Source organism: Melospiza melodia, unplaced genomic scaffold (assembly GCF_035770615.1).
Source record: "Melospiza melodia melodia isolate bMelMel2 unplaced genomic scaffold, bMelMel2.pri scaffold_47, whole genome shotgun sequence".
In the NCBI taxonomy this organism is placed as follows: Eukaryota; Metazoa; Chordata; class Aves; order Passeriformes; family Passerellidae; genus Melospiza; species Melospiza melodia.
In genome coordinates this window covers 900160-921504 of record NW_026948793.1, presented here as the reverse complement: position 1 = coordinate 921504, position 21345 = coordinate 900160, and the positions used below count along the sequence as shown (strand labels likewise).

The 21345-nt window shown below is 48.0% G+C and overlaps 1 long non-coding RNA gene across 1 annotated transcript; it reads right to left on the bottom strand.

The window, feature by feature from the left end:
- Positions 1-3653: 3653 nt before the first annotated feature.
- Positions 3654-14230, bottom strand: LOC134413659 (uncharacterized). Its single transcript, XR_010026559.1, has 3 exons — positions 14068-14230; positions 5820-5879; positions 3654-4501 (listed from the first exon to the last, which is right to left on the bottom strand). It is a non-coding gene; the product is annotated as an uncharacterized LOC134413659 (long non-coding RNA).
- Between the last annotated feature and the right edge of the window lie 7115 nt (positions 14231-21345).

The window sequence follows — 21345 nt, the reverse complement described above, 5'->3', positions numbered from 1 at the left end:
CATGGCCCCTCATGGCCTCTCAAGGCCCTTCATGACACCTCGTGACTGATGGCCCCTCACAGCCCCTCACAGCCCCTCTCAGCCTCAGGCTTGGGGCTCCACCCAAGGCAGGAGAACAGGTTGGGCCCTACTTGTTCTGCTTTCATTTCAGTCCCTTCACAGCCACAAGTGCAGAAAGGCTGAAATGGAGCCTTTCCCCGGCGTTTCCCTCAGGGTTAACTGCGGGCTGAAGCTCTGTGCTGGCCCCGGCCCCAGCGCCACCATCCCTGCAGCTGCCAGGCCTTTGCTGTTCCCCCGTGTCCGGTCCCTGTCCCCGAGTCCCGCCCGGCTCTGGCAGCAGCAGCAGCCGCAGCGCAGGGGGCGCCGGCCCGGCCCAGCCGGGGCTCCCGGCCAGGAGCATCAGCAGCGCCGGCCCCTTCCCGCCTGCTCCTGCCTCGGCTCCCAAGGGCTTTTTCCAGCTCAATTCTGGAGCAGAGCAGCCAGCACCCACACACAGCCCTGACTGCTCAGGGCCTGCCTGTGTTGCCCCGAGTAAGCCCTCAAAGGAAGAAAGGATCAGGTTCCAGCACTGTTTTCAGCGCTCTTTGACTCACCATGAGGTGACAGGAGGAGGCTGCTGGTGCCTTTGCCTTGGGAATTGCAGATCATGGCTGCTCTTGGCGCTCTTCTGCTTGCCACTTGAACTTTATCCATAAAAATGCAAGTGCCTCTTTCAGTTGGTTCTACCCACGGTGCTTTCATGACAGTGAAGTCAGTATTTTTGTCACAGGCATAAAGATCATCAGATACTGGAATGCCCACCAGCCCCTGAACACTAAGATGAGGGGAATTAAAGCCACACAGGCCACATTTGCAGAACTCAAACACAGCCCTGTTGCTGGCGTTGTTGAAATAGAATAAACTGACAGAGGCTGTCACAGAATTTGCCTCCATAATGTGGAATTAAATTTAAAAATCCATCAGGAGAAACAGAAATCAGAACTTCTCAACTCGCTTCATTTCTCCTTCCCAGCAGCAGGAAGCGGAGATGCCCAGAGGTATTTTGCACTGCTGCTGCCCCCAGTTTGAGCCCAGGCTCTGCCCAGTCCCAGCGGGAACCTGAGCCCAGCCCAGGCAGCTCAGCGCACGCGGGGCCAGGCCCAGAGCCCCGGGCACGGCCGCCCATTGCGAGGCAGCGGCGCAGAGGGAATGTCCTGCGGCCCAAACCTCCTGCTCCTGCCACACAGCGCCAGCCTTCTCCCCCTCCTCCTCCTCTCCCAGCACAGCACAAATTCCAGCTCGGAGGAGGCTGCCCCAGAGAGGGCTTCAGCTCCTCATCCAGCCTGAATGTCCCTGCAGAGGAACAGGGCATCTTTCAGGCACTTGCACAAGCCCAGGCTTCTCACTTCATCGGGAATCTGGGATGCAGATGGCCTTGTTAAGAAAGCCAAAAGTCGAGGGAATGGGTTATAGATTACTGAAAAAAAAGTCACTCATCTTTCAGGCAAGGTTTACCAAGTCATTTCCTGCATTTCTTCTTTTCAGATTCTTTCAGTTGGCTACTCTGGGAAGTCCAGCTTGTACTGGTGCTTATCATGAACTGATTGTGCTCTTGATTTATGCAGCAAAACACCAAATGTGGAATCATCTATATGGAAGTGTTATGAATGATCAGTTGAAAGCCAAATAATAAAACATGCGAAAAGATTTCTTTATCTTTTTCCGCGACTAAAATATGGTCTTCAAAACCACCACAGCCAAAGAGACAGTGTCGAGCCCGGGTTCGGGGCTGGCTGAACCTGGATCCCACCTCTATTGCATCGGAGCCTCCACCATTCACGAGAGCTGCTTCTTGTAGGGATGCTTTATATAGTTTATTATGCCTGAGCTAAGAAGTCCCAGTTTCTTTTGTAACTGCATATTCATAGTTGGTTCTTTCAGTGTGCAGAGCTGGACAATCGCCATTTCCTTGTTGATAGCCAGCGCTGATCAGATTCAGGGAAGTCACGTATTCACAGGTATCTTTCTGGCGACTTTGGCTATCTTGATCGATGTTATCAACAGGGCAATGATCGCTCTTAGGGGTCTTCCGATGACTCGGGATAATGGTGATCATTGCGCTGGGTGTGTCTATTCTTGGGCTAAAGTTCCGATCGTTATCCGACCACCTTCAGGAATTTCGGAATTTGAATAGATGCCTGCCTCTCAGCTGCTTGTGATCAGAGACTTGGTTGGATTTTGCAATCTTTATGAAATACATGCTTTCATAGCATTGATTATTTCCCAACATATATTACAACACCTCTACAATCTCACAGAAGAAGGCAATCATACAGATCAGTGTATGGTCAAATTGCCCCCTAATTCTCATAAAGTCCATCATCTACTCTGCATACGCTTACTTTGTATTTTTGTTTCTCAGTTATCACAGAACTGAGAGCTGCAAGAAAAAGAGAAAGAAATATGAACAGTCCTTGGGTAAGGGAAATACTGGACTGTCAGGAACTAAAAATAGTTGATAGCACCTGTATCAGGCAATTTTTTTGACTCTCTACCAGTGTCCATTTCAGGCATCCTGTTAGCATGACTTAGGATTTTGCAGCTAAATGCAATGGGCTGCAATTTGAGAGGCCTACAAGAAAAAAAAACTTATCAGACTTTTTTCCACCCTGAGTGACAGGTGCAGATTACAAAATGAAAGGGCCTACAGACATTTAAAATTTTCTAATTTTAGAAAAATATAGTATTAGCATCAGATTCCAAGGGCATAGAGATATAGGAGCAACAAGGAAATGCTCCCAGAAATGTTTTCTAGCCTGAAGAGACAAGCAAGCCGCAGGAAGAAGAGAGAGCCACTTCCTTTAAAATGTGTGAATTACTGAATGCAAGAGCCATTGGCCCTTTCAGCTTCTGTTTTTACCAAAAAGTAAGCTATTAACTTGTGTTTATGAAGACTTTAGTTGGACTTCAATGTTTTTGGGACAGCTTCTGAGCAAAATACAAAGAAACTGCATTGCATATTAGTAAATGCAGCATTTAGAATAACAACTAAATAGTCCTATCTCATAGTTAAATGTTCAGTTCTTCATGTGATCAAGTCCATGAAATGCAGTACCTAATCCAGTTAAATCCCACCTACACCTCAGATTTGCTTGTGTAACTGATATTTTCCAGTCCACTCCCTATCTCTCCTCTCACCACAGTCCTCAAGCCCTCAGCCAGGCACAAGCCAACTTCTCACCTCAACTGCTGTTAGCAATTACCAAGCACCTGTTGGTAATTACCTGAGCACCTGCCCCACCCACAGCAGCTGTAGGTCCCTGGCGGCTGGGAGAACAGGTCTGAAGTGCAGACCCCAACACCACCACCCCCCCCCCCCAAAAATAATAAATTAAAACTTTTCTAAATAATTTGAGACTAGTAAAAGATCAGGACATGGAGGGACTTGTTTATCCCATTTAGGCCAATCAAGAAAAAGTTTATAGCCTTCTCTGGAAAGGGAAGACTGTGGGGGGTTTTTCTTGAAGCAGAAGCATGTTTTATCAGCCCAGTTTCCTTCCTCATTTGTTCCTGCTGCCCAGGAGGCCATTCACTAGGCATATATATGTAAATATCTATGTCTGAAAACACATCTACAGGAGTGCATGACTTACACTGGTGCAATTTAAAGCATAGTTTTTATTGTACAAAAATGCAAAAATCTGTTCTAGGAGAGGCACATCTTGCAGAGCTGTAAGGACCCTGCCAGCACATCTGCTGCCAAAGCAACAACTCCTGCTCTGCAGTGGCTTGAGCAGGCTGAGATGGAAGTGTTTCTTCATCAATGCATAAACCACAACAAAGTAGTGGTGACAAGCCTTTTTTCCAAGTCTGACTGAAGGTTTGGGAAGCAGGTCTGCCGGCAGAGGGCACACAGAAGCATGACACGTTTGCCTACTGTGCACCTACAATTTCTACACCATCATATCACTACTCAGGTCACTGAGCAAGCTGACACTGTATGACAGGTTATCTGTCCTGCATAGAAAGTCACAGAGAGAAGAAGAGAGGAAGAAAACACAGAAGATGACAATGCAAAAGAAGTTGAAATGTGGCAAGGATTGAGCATTAAGGGACAGAAGTAAGAAGAGACCATACCCTTGAACTGTAAAGTGCTGTCAGGAAACTGCAAGTACTTGCATATTTGAGTTCACCACCTGGACTTGCATGCTTCTCCAAATTTTCATTATTTCAAAAATTTTGCTTCCTGGACAAGCTGCCAGGTCTCCAGTACCAGTCCTAGCTCCCTTCCAGCAGTGTGCATCTGAGCAGGGAGTTGAAAATAGATCAGGGATTACCTTTTACGCTGTAAGCATTCAAGACAGCTAAAGAACTTTGAGGAAAAAGGCCATACTGAGTGCCCAGGACAAAGAGATCTTAAGAAATTGGAAGAAGGAAGTGTTGATTGAAGGTCACAGTTACGTTGAGGTTTAGCCTTTCAAAGGTTTGTTGCTTTTCTACTGAAAACTGCAGGTGAGAAAGCCTAGGCAGAAAAGGGAAGGAGAAGCTATGTAAACAAACCCATAGCTGTACACAAGGACAGAAGCAGATTTCTTCTTCACTCTTCTTCACCAGGCTGAAGAGAGTGGTTTTATTATTTGAAAAACAATGCCAAAGTACCCCAAGTCAAATATATATTGTCCCACTACATTTAGACATTACAACAATAAAAATGCTCTATAAAACTACTGCAGTAAATTAGTCAGTTAGGAACAATAAACAGGGCACATGTTAATAGTATCCATATCTATCTTTGGAAAGATGAGCAATTACAATCAGCATCCCAGCTCATACTCAGTATTTACTACAATCTCAAATAACAATAAAGTCAAACACAACAGATGACTGATGTTCCTACCTTCTGCTTTCCAAACAGAGTTTTAAAAGATAGTTTATTGCAAAATCAGTCTCAAGTAGGTTCAAGGCCTTGGGAGCTCTCTAAGCTTTAATTAACAACAGAAATAAAAACTATTGTTGGTTTCTCGGCTGTTTAGGTGGCCTGGAAAGACCCAGAGTGGCCTTGGGCAGCCTGGCGCTTTAAAGGACAAGGAGAGACTTCTGATCTTGTTTCGGTCTCGGTGTTTATTAATTGTTTATCTAAAAGATTTTCTTTCGGCCCAACAGAGGTCTGCACAGCAAGTCAGCCATGGGCACACTGAGAGCCCCCAGGGCGGTCACTTATCTTTATACCCGAAGTTACGTATACAATATTTATAATTTTTCCCCAATACCTTCTACCCTTATTAACCGGTGCGCTTCTAGTAAAGACCAATCCCAAAGTGCCACCATCACCACAGAAGATGGAGGCCAAGAAGAAGAAGAAGAAGGACAGGACACGCCCCAATTCCTCCATCTTACTTCTCTAGACCCCCCTGTACAGAAATCCTAAACCCTGTGTTTTATACTCTAACTAACTTATCCCTTCACCATTCACCCAGTAAAATCCTCCCAGTCCTCATACAGATGTCATCTCCTGTGTAGGATCAAAGTCCAGCCACCAGACACTTCTGGCAATATTCCAGGACTCCCGAGCCCCCCAAAGGTGGTCTCGGTCACTCTGCACCTTCATCCTGAGGTGCTGAGATCCCACAACTATATCTTTATAACAAAGTTATAAAGATCACAACTTTAACATCACACATATAGAATCCATTTTAATATTTCTGTAAAGCCAGTATTATAATTTTTATTTAACAATCTATTTGTAATATTGCCGAAAGAAGGTGCACTTTTCTAAATACCTACTAGCTTTGGTAACTGCTAAAGGTAATGTAGATTGAACTGTACTACTGCTTACTCACCTTTCTGTTGCACAGAAATCTTGGATACTTTAGTGCGTACATCTGTAATTCTGACATTTTCTGAAATTAAAGCGAGAGGAGAAATGGGCTAAATTCAGGTACCTAAAGTTACGTATCAACATTTGCAGACATGAATCAAATACACAAGGAAAGCTTTTCTATGGGAAGAATGCCAGAGCAAATTAAAATATGTATTGATAAGAATAATCAACACAGTAGAAATGAAGAGCATCTGCACCATAGGAGAGAGTGTATAAAATCACACTCTGCATCAAGAGAACATAATTGGTATTTCTTCACAGCCTTCTCCCTTTGCATGCCCCTCTGCAAAGTGCAAGGGGCCTCAAGGACTCAAGGAAACACAGGGAGTCAAATGGAGACACTTGCACCTGTCTCACTGGGGTCTTCTGGGGAAGCAGTTCCCTTGGCAATCCAGCCCCTCTCTGCCAAGAGCACTTCCCCAGATGTGTACATTTCATGGGCAACACCAACCCACCCTTAAGTGCGTGGTGCGGAGGTTCAGGGACATCACAACATAACCAATATGATCCAGTGAAGCTAAATTTATTATTCCTAAAAAGACTCTATTTATAATAAATCTTTACTGTCCACGTGTCTCTAGCTAATACATGATTGGTTAATCCTAGCTGTTCACACGTCTAAAATAGAATGCTGATTGGATCATCTAATTTTTCACACGTCTGGCTGGGGTTGTCTGGCCCACCGATGGCTCACTTTCCCAAACTTGCTGACAAACTTGCTGAGTCCTGATGACTCTTCTTCTTGTATCTTTTTCAAGGATATACTGAGCCCATTTCTGAATATGTCCATAATTCATTCTTTGTGAACGTGTTCATTGTCCATTATTACAAGCAGGTTGGATTGGGCATTGGCTGAATATGGCCACTCTCTTGCAAAAACTCCTCCATTCTGTCTCTGAGCCAGCATTCGAGCCAGTTAAACAAAATCCTCCCTCTCACGCTGTAAAGAATTTGGAATTAGAGTTGGAATGTGACCCTGAAATGGAAGCAGCTCAGAAATGAAAGTAGAAAAAAGTTATTGCAGAAGCTATTGTAGAAGGGACTTTTCTCTCAAATGATGTAGAAAGTTTTCCTGTAGTAACTAATAGTGCCAGTAGAGTTTGAAAACCTTTCAATTGGAAGAATGTAGAAAAGTTGAGAGCTGTAATTTCACAATTTGGTTGAAAATCCCAACTTGCACTGTCACTTCTGCAGTGTATTTTTCCATCTAACAGAATAATTCCAGCTGATGTGCATACCCTGATATGACTTATAATGCCACCCTATCAGCAGGTGATGTTTCATAAAAGCTGGGAGGAAAAGTGTGCTCAAGAAGCAGCAAGACCTAGAGTGCAGGGTGATCCTCTGTATGGTTTAACAGCACAACAGTTACTTGGCAAAGGGCCCTGGGCTACTGCCACTGCCCAGGCTGAGAGCATTGATCGAGTCTTGCAGATGAGCCAACAACTGGCATATAATGCTATCCTTGCACTTCCAGATGAGTTACACACTATGTCTTTTACACAAATTCACCAAAGAAGAATGAAGACTTTGATAAATTTGTAGACAAATTGCATGAAGATATCTATAAGCATTCTGATTTCAATTCAGACACAAAGATACAATTGTATGGACTTTGGGATCATTACTCCATTCCAAATAGCTTTCCCTTCACTCACAAGAGCCTTCCATCTCTTCCAAAAATTGCCTGCTGAAACTCTTCTGCTCCCATGCAAATCAGTTCACTACTCCAGCATAACCCTTGAAGCACGGACAAACAACTCTTCAGCCAATTATAGTAGAAAAGAAGGGTATTTATTGCAGCCCTGGACACATGTGAACTAGTTTCCAAAGACATGTGCAAGGAGCTGCAGACTCCTGTTCTCTATTTCTACAGAAAAGGTTTTACATTGGGTTTCTAAGGACCCATAATACATAATTATTACCTGCCTGCTTTGCATTTTTATCAGCTGAATATCTATTACAGCTGCACAATTGTACTACCTTAACTGGGTCGGTGGGATTATGAAATGAGGGAGTGGTTGTATGGGAGGAAGAAAGCAGTCATCCCCATGGTGAATTCTTCTCCCATGGCTAGCTGGCGAGACCTTTGGACCTGCTGCTCATGGTCCAAGCCTCTCCTAACTGTTCAATTATTCTTAAGGCAAGGTATTTCTATGGTCTCTGCGTCTTCACAATTGCTTTCTCTATCCCTGTCACTCCTAGCTTTACCTTCCTAATATATTTGGTACTCTTTAACTAAGGGACATGATTGCTGCTAGCTTTGTTACTAACTTAGCTTCTTACCTCATTTTAAAATCTTAACTAAAACATGCATTCTCCTACTATCCCAATTCTATTCCCAGCTGGCCCCTCGACTCATCTGCGCTTTTCAATTATTCTAATTCCATTTTCAGCTAAAACCTTGACTCACCTCAGGCACATCCCCGACTGCCTCTCTCCCAGCAGCTCAGAGCTGCATTGCACAGTGCTTGCGGTGTGCCAGAGAGCACAAAGCAGGCTGGCCTGGTGGGCCTGAATATTTCTGCCAAATACTCTGCATCTCACACCTTTGCTCTGGCTCAGTGCAGAACTGCAGGGTTGCAGGCGCTTCCTCCCAGAGCTGCGTGAGGCGCTGGCTGCTGCAGATGGGCCCTGCCAAGCTGTCCCTGCCTCACGCTGGCCTCGCTTCCCTGGCACAAGTGCCGGGCCTGAAGGAGCTGCCCTGTGCTCCAGCCTGCTGAGCAGCCCGGCTCCCTGCCCCGGTGCCCAGAGTGCTGCACACACTGCTGGCCTTTGCCAGGAGTTGCAGGGCAGCCGGCAGAAGAGGAGGAATCCTCAGCCAGCCCAGCGGCCCGCGGCTGCCCTTGGCCTTTCTCTGCTCCTGGGCACACTCCAGACGGCCAATGCCTCCAGGCTGGGCTGTGCCCAGCACGGCTGCGCTTCCCCTCGGCAGCAGCCAGCTGCCACCTGGGCTCTGAGAGCAGAGGATTCGCCCACTCCCAGCAAGAGGCACCCAGGGCCCGGCTGCTGCCTCTTGCAGCTCCAAGGGCCTCCTTCCAGCCTGCCTCTGCCGGGGCTCAGGCTGCTCCAGCCTCTGCCGGGGCTCTGCTGGGGCTCCAGCCCGGGCAAGGCCGGGCCCGCTCTCACCTCACAGGCGCTGACAGCTCTGCACCACAGGAGACCTTCCCGAGCACCCTCTCTGATCTTTCTGCTTTCTCACTTGAGCAAGGCTCTCCTCCAGCCAAAGAGATTATTGCATTTAGGGAGCCCCAATGCTCTCCAGTCACAGCTGAAGGCCTGCATCTGTATAAGATGTTTGGGCTGCCCCATTCTTCCTGTGCTTTTGCCTTTAAATGCCATTGCCCTTTCTGCCTAAAATAGAAGTACCAAAGATGGCCAAAAAACAGACCAGTGGGCCATATTCCAAAGGCAGTGTGGTCTGGAGAGGATGAATGAAGAACATCCTTCCCCACTTTCACACCATGCCAAAGACACTGTTTCTCTTTCCACCTTTAAGAAACAACAGACAATTCAGAAGGAATTCTCGAGTTTATTCGCAGAGTGAGAAGGAAGGGAATCTTCAAGGTGAGTTGTGGTTTCATAAACTTTATTGATTTTCAATCCTACTCTGCAGTCCTATTAGACAATCCTACTCTAACCCTAACCCTTACCTTAACCCTTATCCTTATCCTTATCCTTATCCTCATCCTAATCTTAATCCTTATCCTTATCCTAATCCTAATCCTAATCTTTATCCTTATCCTTATCCTTATCCTTATCCTTATCCTTATCCTTATCCTTATCCTTATCCTTATCCTTATCCTTATCCTTATCCTTATCCTTATCCTTATCCTTATCTTTATCCTTATCCTTATCCTTATCTTTATCCTTATCCTTAATCTAATCCTAATCCTAATCCTAATCCTAACCTACAATCCTACTCTAAACTGATTGAGGAATAAATGGTCCTGATGTGATTATCACATTCTTGTCTCCTTCCTCTTCTTCACTGAAACAATCAGTGGCACCAGGCTGGACGCAGGCTCAGCAAATCTTACAAATGGATGCTGCCCAAAGGGAAAAAAAACAGACCAACAAAAAACAATGAACCATGACTTTCCAAGCTCAGTGCTTCACAGGATTCCTCCTGCTCCTAGAAGGATGCAGGAAGAGGAACAATGGGACTGTCTACACCTCCATCTTTATGTGCAGACTTTGCTATCACAGGCAAACCTGGCCCAGAATCCCACTCATCCATTTATACAGGTGTCTTCATCTTGCTGAGATTTTAGCCCTGCCAGTGCTCTAGAAATGGTGCTTTCTGTCCTTGGAGTTTCTTCTTTTCAGGAAACTCCAATGGCTCACATGGGTCCCTCTCTTTGAAAGACAGGCACTGTGCTGATTCCCACAGGGAGACAGAGCAGTGTCTGCCTTTCCAAGCCCTGCCCCTCGTGTGCTGGGTGGCACCTTCCTTCCCAGCAGGGCCAGCCCAGTGGCACTGGGCCCTGGAGTTCCCTCTCTGCCACACAACCTGGCAGTAACCCTGGCACAGTTCCCGTCTGCTTGAGCGTGCCAGGCAGCAGATGGGGCTGGGACAAGTCCCTCCCACCTGTCCCTGTTTGCGGGGCAGAAACCTCTGAGGGTGGGCTGGGGGGCACAAACTGGGGCCCCTCAGAGGCTCACAGTGAACCCCCCACAGCCCCTCCTGCCCACAGCCAAATCTCTGACTGCTCAGCTGGGACTGGCTTCCTTGGGTTTCTCCACCACCATTTCATGTCTCTGAACCCGCATTGCTCTACTTCAATTCTTTTGCCATTACATAAAACTGAACACCCCACCAAATTACAAAAGAAGGTGACAGAAACAGCCAGAGGACCTCTCTGACTCAGGAAATGCAGAGAGAGGTGGGGTTGCTCAGTTTTGTCAAGAACAGGCCCCAGGGAGACTTTATTGCCACTTTCCAAAACTTCAGAGTGGCTTTGAGGAAAGTGGAGGACATCTTTTTTAACAGGGCCAGTTACAATAGGATGTGGGTGAATATTTTTTAACACAAATAGGATCTAATCAGAACTTGTTTACTCGGAGCATGGTGTGACCCTGGCACAGGTTGCCCCAAGAGATTGTAGGTGCCCCATCCCTGCAACCATTCCGGCTCCAGTGGGAAAGGGCTCTGAGAAACTTGATGTCTTTAAAGATGTCCCTGCTCATTGCAGGACACTTGCACCAGAGGACACTTTGCAGGGCCCTGCCAGCCCAGCCCAGTCTAGGATCCCTCACTGTTTTCATTTGAAGAGCAGCAAGAGTGGAGGTGAGGAGGAAGGGAGCTCATCTGCTGCCTTGGACTTGAGTGGAGGAGGAGCCCATCCCTCAGAGCCTGTTTCACCTGCAGCCCCTTCACATTTCACCTGCAGGAGCTCCTTGGCAGACCAGCGCCGCGCCTCGTCTCTCTGCAGGCAGCAGCTCAGGAAGTCACGCAGGCAGGATGAAAATAGGTTGGGCTGCTGCAGCTTTTGTCTTCCTCCTGTGGCTATCAGGAGTTGGGGCTGGGGAAAAAGGAGACACCACGCTCCACCTGCTTCTTTCCCATCTGTCACTGCTCTCCCAGATCCCACTGATTAAGCTCCACTCTGCAGTGGCAGTTTCTGCCCAGGCAGAGACCCAGAGATGACTTTCCTTTACCAACCAAAAACCCAAACTCCGATGCAGCCACAGCCTCTCCAACATCTCACAGATCTTGCCTTGGCGGCTGATTACATTGACTGACCTAATTAGTGGGAACTACATCAGCACAAGCACATTTCCTTCCCTGACGATTCATACCAGCTTGAGAGGCTTTTTGGAAGAAGGACTTTGCTATACTAACTCTACTGTATCCAAGGGTTAGTACATGGAAAGTATTTCTGCAGTGCTTCTTGGTCCCTTAAGCACCGCTGCCACAAAACAAACCTAATCAAGCTTTTTGCTTTGTTCTTGAAAAGAATGGGAATTGGAGGGAAAGAAAGAAAATCCACCAGGTATTCCTCAGGTAAGGAAACAAATCTTTGGAATCTCATCTTCAACACAGACACATTATGATCCATGCACAAATGTACTGGGATGAAAACGCCTGCTTGGACACACAGGAGCCACCTGCAGCTCTGTTTCTCAGCAGTCTGAAAATTTCTGCTTTCCTTACATGGAAACGAAAAACCTGTCATGGTCAAATCAGAAGGAGAGGTTCCATCCCTACGGTCACCCTCGACTCATTTGGCTACACAAGTCAATGCATGAATGGTAGGCCCATCCCAGAAAGTGCCAGGAAACAAATGGGAGGTTTTGGCAGGCTCTCCACATCACCAGGCTCTGGCTTGGTGATGGGCAGAATGTGGCTTGGGCTGGGAGAGAAACACGGTCACTGAGTGTTTCAGCAGCACTGCACAAGAAGCAGAAGAGACTCTGTGGCCTTTACACCCTCATGCCCAGGTTTCAGGCACGTTTCCCAGTGAGAAGAAACTGCACAGGGGGTTAAGTTCCTCTCTAAAAACCAGTGCCTTAGCAACTTTCATGTGTTTGGGCTTCTTTTCTTCATTTCTGGAAATGTAACACCACTTCTGAGAGGCTTGCCTTGTGGTTTTAGGGGCATCTTCACAGACAGACAAGTGGGAACAACTTGAAACCCAAAGAAAATGTTGCCTGAGAAGAGCTGGGGAGTGTTTGCCTGTGGTGAGGCTTGAGCTGTCTGGCAATCCCCTTCCATGATGTGCAGAAACATCCAGCTGCTCCCCAGAACTCAGTCCCTCTGGGCACGCAGGCCTCTGGAAACCCCTGAGGATTCCAGCCTTTGTCCTGCTCAAGAGCATCTAACCTAAGCTGAGCTCCAGTTTCTTCAGCAAGGCCAAGGATGCTCACTTCCATGCAGCTGACAGTGTCCATGGAGCTCAGCAGGTCTTTCTGATACTCCTCAGGCCAAGGAATTACAGTGCAGATTGGCAAGACATCAGCTGATCCTTATCCAGCGTGGTTCATGTGGAACCAAGCTCTAACACGCTGACAAGTCAGAGGGAGAGAGCTCATTCTGCTTTTGCAAGATGGTATTTAGAAACATAAGACACCAACTTGGAACTATTCAAACCTCAACTTGCAGAATCCATCTCAAATAGACAAAAAGAACAATGGCAAGAGGCCTTGGAGTCTCCATAAAAATGCCCACCATTGTTATGATAACTCTGTGCTCTTGGCACTGAAATAGATGGTGACCAAAGAGACTTTGCTATTATCCTCTTTAACCCAAAGGAGAATTTCAAAGCCAGAAATGGCAATGCACTCCCCTTGTGTACAAATAATTTATGCGGCTTTCTGTCCTTTTCCCACATCACCAGAGGTGACAAAGAGGGATTTATCCTGACTCTCAGCTGAGCTCAGCCACTGGCCATGGTGGGGAGCTGGAGCTCTCCCTGTCATTATAACAGTGCAGGCCAGGTATGGCCCTGCTCCTGAGGTAAAGAAACACAGCACCGGTGTCAACTGCCCATGCTGGATCCCAGCCCAGGCACCTGCCTGCAAGCTCATCAACTTGTTAAAATACCAAGAAACAGCCAAGGGTTTGGCAAAAAATTCTAACTGCAGTCAGAGAAAAACACATCCTAAACTTATCCAGGCCACCCACATACGTGACTGAACAATGTACAGATGACATGAAAGCCTGAAAGTTTTGAAGATCCACAGGATTTGGAAAAGATGCTACAGAATGGAAGAGAAGAGCTGTGTTTAAAAAATGAAAAAGCAAGCAGAACTGCTTGGGCATTGCTTTGGTAGTAGGTTTTTTCTCTTTTCCTTTTTTCTTTACTTTTCTTTTTCCTTTTTTTCTTATGTTTTCTATAAAATTGAAACTGGGAAGGTCTAACCTCCATTGCTCAGGATGTTTATCACATGTCTACCCTCTCCACTGAAAAATTCTTGTCCTTCAGAAACAGAGTTCCAACATTGTTCAAAAATCAAGTGAGAAATGCCAGGCATGGCTGGAGGCCAAAATGGCAGGTTTCTGAACTGGTTAGGTTTCTGAACTGCCACTTCCCTTTCTGATACAACCAAAGCTACAGCAGATGCTGATGTGTTGCAGGGGCATTTTTAGAAGGAGACCTTGGTGGAAGTGGTGCCAGCAGATGGCAATGGGATTTTGTCCAATGGCACACCGAGCATAGGACAGGTGAGAAAGACAGTGGGATCAGTGAGTATTTGCACCTTACCAAGACAGGAGTTGCATTCCAGGAAGGAACTTCTCGTTCCACCATTTCGATGCCCACGATTCCCAAAGACCATATGTCCACTTGGGGGCCACATGGTTGGCCTGTCACCACTTCAGGCGCCAGCCAGCCAGCAGCGCCGGCCACGGAGCTCCGTCTGCCCTGCTCAGGGCTGAGCTGAGCAAAGAGGCCAAAGTCAGCTGTGGAGAAAACAACAAACCGTGAAAGCCAGCTCCAATTAGGAAACCAAGCGAAAGAATTCCCCACTCTCGGACTAAGAATGTGCTGTTGAATCTCCTGGAGAACTGTCCACACTCGATTTCCTTGGGGCTTTAGCCAAGGGAGTATGGAATTGGCCACTTCCAAAAAAACCCAGGTTTCTTAATGCTGCTCACAGCAGTGGACTTTATTCCCCTGAAGCTTTAGATTGTAGATCCCTCTGTCTAGAAGGGACACACACAGAGCAAGGCCACTCTTGACTGCTTGTGGCTCCTTCTACCTCTGTGCACGTTGCAACTGTGCCCTCAGCTCACAGCAGGGGTCCCTGCACTGCCACCAGCACCATTTTTGGGGAGCTGGCAGTCACGCCAAGCAGCCCCACACCCACATCCCTGGAACGCTGCACCTGACCAAGAATATACTGACCCAGCTTGACAGAACCATCAGTTCTGAGAAGGATGTTGCTGCTCTTCACATCTTGGTGGATGACGTGGTTTGAATGAAGAAAATCCAGTCCTTGCAGGCACTGAGAGAGAAAACAGAAAGAGGAGGGGAAAAATGAGTGATGTGACTTCATCGCACAAGAAAGAAAACAAAGAATCGAATGGGGGAATGGGGAGTAAGGGCAGAACAGTAATGGCCACTGAGAGGAAGAGCTTGCTGCTCCAACACTTGCAGAGCAGGACCTTTCTGAGGAAAGGCACATCAGCTTTTGAAAGAGCAACAGCACCTGCTGTTGTAGGCTGTCCCCTGCTACCAGCCAGGACGACTCCTGCTGCAGTAGACGTGCTTTTTCCTTGCAGAGGACAAAGGAGGGGTTTGGAAAGGAAAAGTCCCTCCCTTTGGTGTTTAGTGGATCACTTTTGGGTGGGAGGCTGCATGGAAAAGATTTTCTTGCTGGCCTCAGCACAGGCTTGGAAGTATCACACCAGTCACTCTGCGGAAGCAAAGAGCATTTTGGCTGCACTTCTATCCTTTTCAGCTGAGGACTGTGAGAAATGAGTATTTTTTTCTTTTCTGGTCATTTCAAATCCTGCCACCAGCACCTTTCCTTTTACAGGCAAGGAATGCAGTGAAGGCAGACTCCAGGCAAACATTTAGAGAGGCAAGGTAGAGAACAGAAAATACAAATACAAGAGACAGAGCGAGAATACAACAGCAGGAGATAAGAGTACTGGCACTGAGTACAGGGAGTGAAGGGGCAATGGCAGGCCTTTCACTTGAGATGCTTTTACTTGCCCATAGCATACCAGCAACACAGAAACAAAGCTTGGCACAGGAAATCACTCCAGCTCTGAGGCCCCGTTTCCCAGACAATCCTGCCCAAGCCCTTGGAAACACAGATGGGATTGCTGACCTCCCGACTGATGGCTGCCATCTCATCTTCCGACAGGTAGGTCTGGCTGATGACATCGCTCAGAGTGCCTCCATCCATGTACTCCATAACCAGGGACAGTTCCTCACCCACAAGGTAGCTGAAAGAAGGAAACAAGGGCGTGGAGATGAATGTACATGGCTAAGTTGCTGTTTGGAAAAGACAGGTTGGTTCTTCTTTTCAGGTCTCTTTGAGACAAAGACAAAATAAAGGAAGAGACATTCCCTCTTGGCTGTGCATTGTTTGCCATCTGTGCAGTCTCAAGGAGAAAGGCACAGCTGCAAAAAAGATGTCTTAGATGGGCAGCAAGCAAAATGTGCAGTTTAGTAACAGCCCAGATAAAAAAACCTGTCATGCATGGTGTTTCTGGAAAAAAAGCACCTAGTCTTCCTGGCATGCATAGCAATGGAAAACAGTGGCAACAATCCAAGGGAAATCCTTGTTAGTTTACCTGGATGTAAGAAGACACTTGAATAAAATCAAGCTCCAAAACAAAGTGGTGGCTGTGAATATAGAGATCATTGATTTATTAAGACACAACTCATCCGGGTTTTTGAAAAATTTTCCAATACCATGTGCCAGCAAAGACTCATGCAAACAAAATGCAATCTCTTCCCATCCACTGGAGATGAAAAGAGCAATAATAATTAGCCAATAATTACAGCTCTATTTTCTGCCAGTGACCAAAGGGGGATTTTACCTTGCATGTTTGCAATATGTAAACAAACATTCATGGGACAAAAGCACAACTCACCTGTCTAAACAGTTGACCAGGTTGGGATTTCTATTCACCTTCATGACCATGAGTTCGTTGACTTTTAGTTCCTTCTTCCTCAGTCCTTGAAGCTGTATTTTCTTGATGGCCACCTAAAATGATATTGAAAATCAGTAACTTGAGAGGTTGGTGGCACGAGACCACAAGACACGTGGAGCGAGTGATTTTGCAATGACACAGCTGAGGTGTGCCAAACTGCCTTGTGATTAGGCACTGCAGTAATCAGGAACTGACATTCCAACAGCCCATTTCTCTGCTCCCTTGGGAGCCAGTCACAGGACACGTGGGGCCACTGACATTTTGCCTTGACCACTTGGTAACAGCGGTGTCTCAGTTATCACCCACAAACCTCTGACCACACTCTCTGCTGCGTCATTTGGGATTCAGAAGAAGTAATCCTTGCCTTAATACTCTGTGGATACATCCTGGGCTATGGGCAGGGCTTAGGGCTTTCAGGGACGCCTTGCTGATCTCTCCCTATGTGCAGTTCCCAAGTGCAGCACTGCAGGTGGCTAAGGAACTACCAGTAACTTTCAGATGGATTTGCTGGCAGCCAGAAATGAGAATTCAGGACTCTGAAGCTGTAGCCCGATAGAGCAGTGAGGTGCTCAAAGGCACCACATTTGTTTTAGCAATGGAGAGCGAGTGAGCGCGTCCTTCTCTGAAAGGAACCACTGCCCTCCGTGCCTTCCTTCCGGCAGCTGAGGAGGACAAAGTCCCAAATGTGTTTTGTGGGCTGGCACCAGTCTGTGCTTCTTGTGCCTTTTCAGCACAGCTCTGCCCAAAGCTCCAGCCACAGCTCACACCAGAGGGGAAAGCCCTCGAGTGCAGCAGAGTCTGCAGGGGCTGTTGACATTTACCTCTCCTCCTGTGGCAGTGTCAAGTGCTTTACAAACATCTCCAAAAGTCCTAGAACCAAAACAGAAGCAGAGAGAGGAGAAGCCATTTAGATCTTGCAGTGAAAGCCAGCCCACACAGGTGATCTGTGCTGTAAATACCGCAGACCTGCAGGACACTGGAAGCATTGAGATGTGTTTGACAATGCCTTCTGAGCACACTTAAAAATTCTGATCAGCACTGACAATCTAAGCCCAGTACCTGAACACACTTGCAGCTTACCTGACTTCACACTTGATACCTATTCCGCCAGCAAAATATCTGATGCATAGTTTTGTAAAATTAACATTGCTTGGACTCACCCACTGCCAATATTTTCCAGTTCAATGTATTTTAGAAAAGGATTTTCCATCTTCACCATTCTCTCTGAGGGAAACAAAATGCAAGATGTTCACTTCTAAGCAGAGATCTCACCTTCTAGGAGATACAAAAGGCAGCCCCACTGTCTGGGGGTCTGATCCCTCCCTTTGTGGACAGCTGGCTAACAACAACAGGAACAGCAACTGGAACAACAAGAGAAGAACAGCAGGCCCACAGCACAAGTGGCTGGCACAGAGACTGATTTCCAGCATCCTTTGAAGTGAGAGACCTCTTGACAGCAGGCACACAGGGAAGCACAGGGAGATACATTCAGAGGAGACTGAGACCAGAAGAGAATACCTAGCAAGGCAAGTAAGTTTGTCATCTAGAAACATTAAGAAGAGCTGGAACTAACAGTGCCTTTGTTTTCTTGGGAATAAACACTGTGAGATTTAGAAAAGGTTTTCTACTTGCTAAGATTAAATGCACCTGGACATCTAGAATCAATTCCTCTGAACAGATGCCAAGTTCAGAATATTGCCAAGTGTTCCCAATCTTTTCCACCTTGCAGCAGTTTGCCAGAAGAATGCCTCTGTGTTTGTAAACCAGAGCAGCTCATGCTAGAAACAATCCCCACGGGGCTTCCAGCATCAGGACCCTCACCCTTTATGAGCAGGCTGAGCCCAAAGACGCCCTTGCCCGTACCCCGCGTGAAGAACCGCGCCGCTTCTCTTCACCCTGACAGCGCGGATCAGTCGCTCCCATTGCACTCGCCCTCTCGGCACCGCACACGTCCCCATCTTCCCAACTCGGCACGGCGGGCACGGGCACAGAGGACAGCAGAGCTCCCCAGGCGTCCCTGTGACACAGAGAGCTGCCCAGAGGAGATGCTGACCCTCTTGTGAGTCCAGGCCGTGCGAGGCAGAAGCCGGCCCAGAGCAGGGGCTGCGGCCTCAGGCAGCTCCGCACTGCAGCAGCCGGGCAGCAGCGGGACCCTCCCAGCTAAGGAAGGCTCCAGCCTCTGCATTCCCACAGCCCTCAGGGGCAGGGCAGTGACCACAGCAAGGCTGGCAAAGCCCCAGCATGAGCACTGACAGGCACTGATGGGAAGAAGCCAGAGTCAGCCTGAGCCCCGGACAAGCTGTTGCCCCCATTCAGGACACAACAGGATGGGCTTTGAGATCAGCCACACCGAGGCGCAGATCAGTGCCCTTTTTGTCCCAACTGGTGATGGTAGACACAGAATCCACTGGGCTCTGGTCTCAACCCTACCAGATCTTATCTGAGAGCACAGCACTGGCAGCCGTTAAGGGCAAGAAGCAGATTCATTGGGTTGTGCTGCAGAATCACAAAGGGCTTGATGTGTTCTCCTAGAGACTGATCGCAGCAGGACTTGTGCCAGTGGCTAGGACTCAAGCAGTCACAGCCTTCTGCTGATCCAGGAACAATCCCTGCTTCTGCCTTCGGCAGAGAGGGAAGCCCAGGCAAACTCCAGCCAGTCTAAGCTGCCCTCAGAGGCAGCAGGAACACCCAGAGCTCTCTCTTGCTGCCTCGGAGCACTGCCAGCACTTCTGTGACACTAAACTGAGCAGAACCCTTTGGTACAGCTATGCTGACATGTGCACACAACACACTGTCCCTCAGATAAGAAAGATACCAGACGTACTCTGTTGCTCCAGGGAGTCACCCGCCATCTCCTGTTGCTGAGCAGCAGCTGGGTCAGCACGGGAGGTGAACCAAGGGCTCAGGCTCCACTTCTTCAGCTGGGGAGCAAAGGCTCCTTGGGACGGCACTGCTGCTTCTGCAGCAGCTTCAGTGTCAGAGTCGGTGTAGATCTGAGACAAGAAATGAGTTGATGTCAGGAAGGTGTGGCAGAGATTGCCCTGAAATGCAAGAGAGATTGCCATTTGAAATGCAAGCCCTTAGGAAGCTGCTGTCAGCCACATGCAGAGCTCCTCAACTGGATTGCTTTGGATGTCCACTTGTGAAACCAAATGGTCAAAAGCAAAGGCTGCTTTTACTCGAGTTCATAGCCAGTTTCTTGTTCTAAAGGATGACTGCAGCCACGACCGCTCCACTTCCTCCCAAAGACTCCTTTCCCCCTCCTAGGTCTGCAGATACATTTGCAGCTCCTCATTCTAATGTTCTACCTCCTGCCATGAAATTCTCTTTTCCTGCATCTTCCTCAGGACGAGCTTATCCTGCAGCATCTCTGGGTGGTTCAGTTCCTGGGCCTCATGCCAGCCTCGCGGCTCTTGGTTGCCCGTCATTTGCTGGAACTCTCTGCAGGCTGCCAGGTAGGATGGCGACACTTCCACCTCAAGTCAAACAGAACAAAGCAGTCAGAGACTACAGCTTGTGCCCGTCAGCCAGGAGTCATCGACTAGGAAGAAAGTAAAGAAAAGGACAGGAGCATTCAGAAGGGATACAGACAGCTTGTGGCTCGTTTTCCAAATCTATGTGAGTGACCATGTTCACCTGCAAAAACACCTCAAGAAACAAGGCCACCTGGAAGAAACCAGCAGGAGTTCATTCGGATGACTGCTGGCTAAATGGCCAGAGGAGTAATGCCACTGTCTAGAGCATCAGCTGAGATCCAGCAGAGCGGGAAGTGTCCTTGAGAGCAGCTCTGACAGAGGCCTCATCAGGATGGCACTCAGAGGCATCACCCACCCCTGCTGCTCTGCACTGGAAAGGCAAGGAGGGCAGAAACCACCCCTTGGGTGACTGCAGTGCCTATTGCTATTTCACTCGCTTGCTTTTCTAGAGCCTTTTGCTCCTGAAGGAGGCAATTCATTTTCTCTTTGATGATTTTAATTTTTTCGTCTAGCCTCTTCTTCCTTACCTTGATCCTAGCCTCAGTTTCCTGCAGCTGTGCCTCCAGCTTTTCGTCAATTTTCTGTAAACAACAACGGAAAGGACTCTCTTTGATGAGTGGAGTGGCTGCCATTCCTTCATTCACCTGTTTTTGTGGATTGCCCCTCTGCATAGGGAGATTCTTCTCCTCTTGGATGTCTTCATTCCTCCTCTTCACTGCCATGATGGCACTCTGAGCTCCAGGCAGCTCTGCTTGTGGCTCTGCCTTGATGTTCTGTACACACAAAAGCAGAGCAAGTGACTGAGAGCTGCCATCAGGCTCAGCTTTTCCCTCTTTTAGCCTCAAAACCACATTTATTCAGCCCTTTCTTTCTGCTTCCCTACCCAGCTCTGTTTCCACTGTAACCATCCTGTCCTGGTGCTGATCTCTGCAGATTCCAAGGCTCTGTGCTTCCAGTGCCTGTGGGACTCCTGGCCTCCTCAGTCCCAAGAGCTCTGGTTTATGCCCCTCTCCCTGCCCTTCCCTCTGTGCCCTGGCCAGTCAGGCTCACCTGGCCATTCTCCTGTGGCTCTTCCACCTGCTGCCTGAGCTGCTCTTCCTGCCCTCGGGCAGGGAACAGCTCTCCCTGAGTCTGGCATGGCAGCTCAGATGAGGCAGTGTGCTCCTGCTCTTTCTCTAGAAGCACCTGCACAGAAAGCAAGAGAAGATGGGTTTCAGCTTCCCATACGCCCTTTGTGGGCCAAGACTCAAAGACTGCTGGGCTCACACGTTCCCAAAGCACTGTGCTGCTGCTCTCCTGGGTCGTTCTCTGCCCGAGGGGAGGCACAGATTCCAAAGTGACCCTGGCTCTACAATCAGGGGCCATCTGGGACTGAAGCTCCAGCAGCCTCTCAGGCA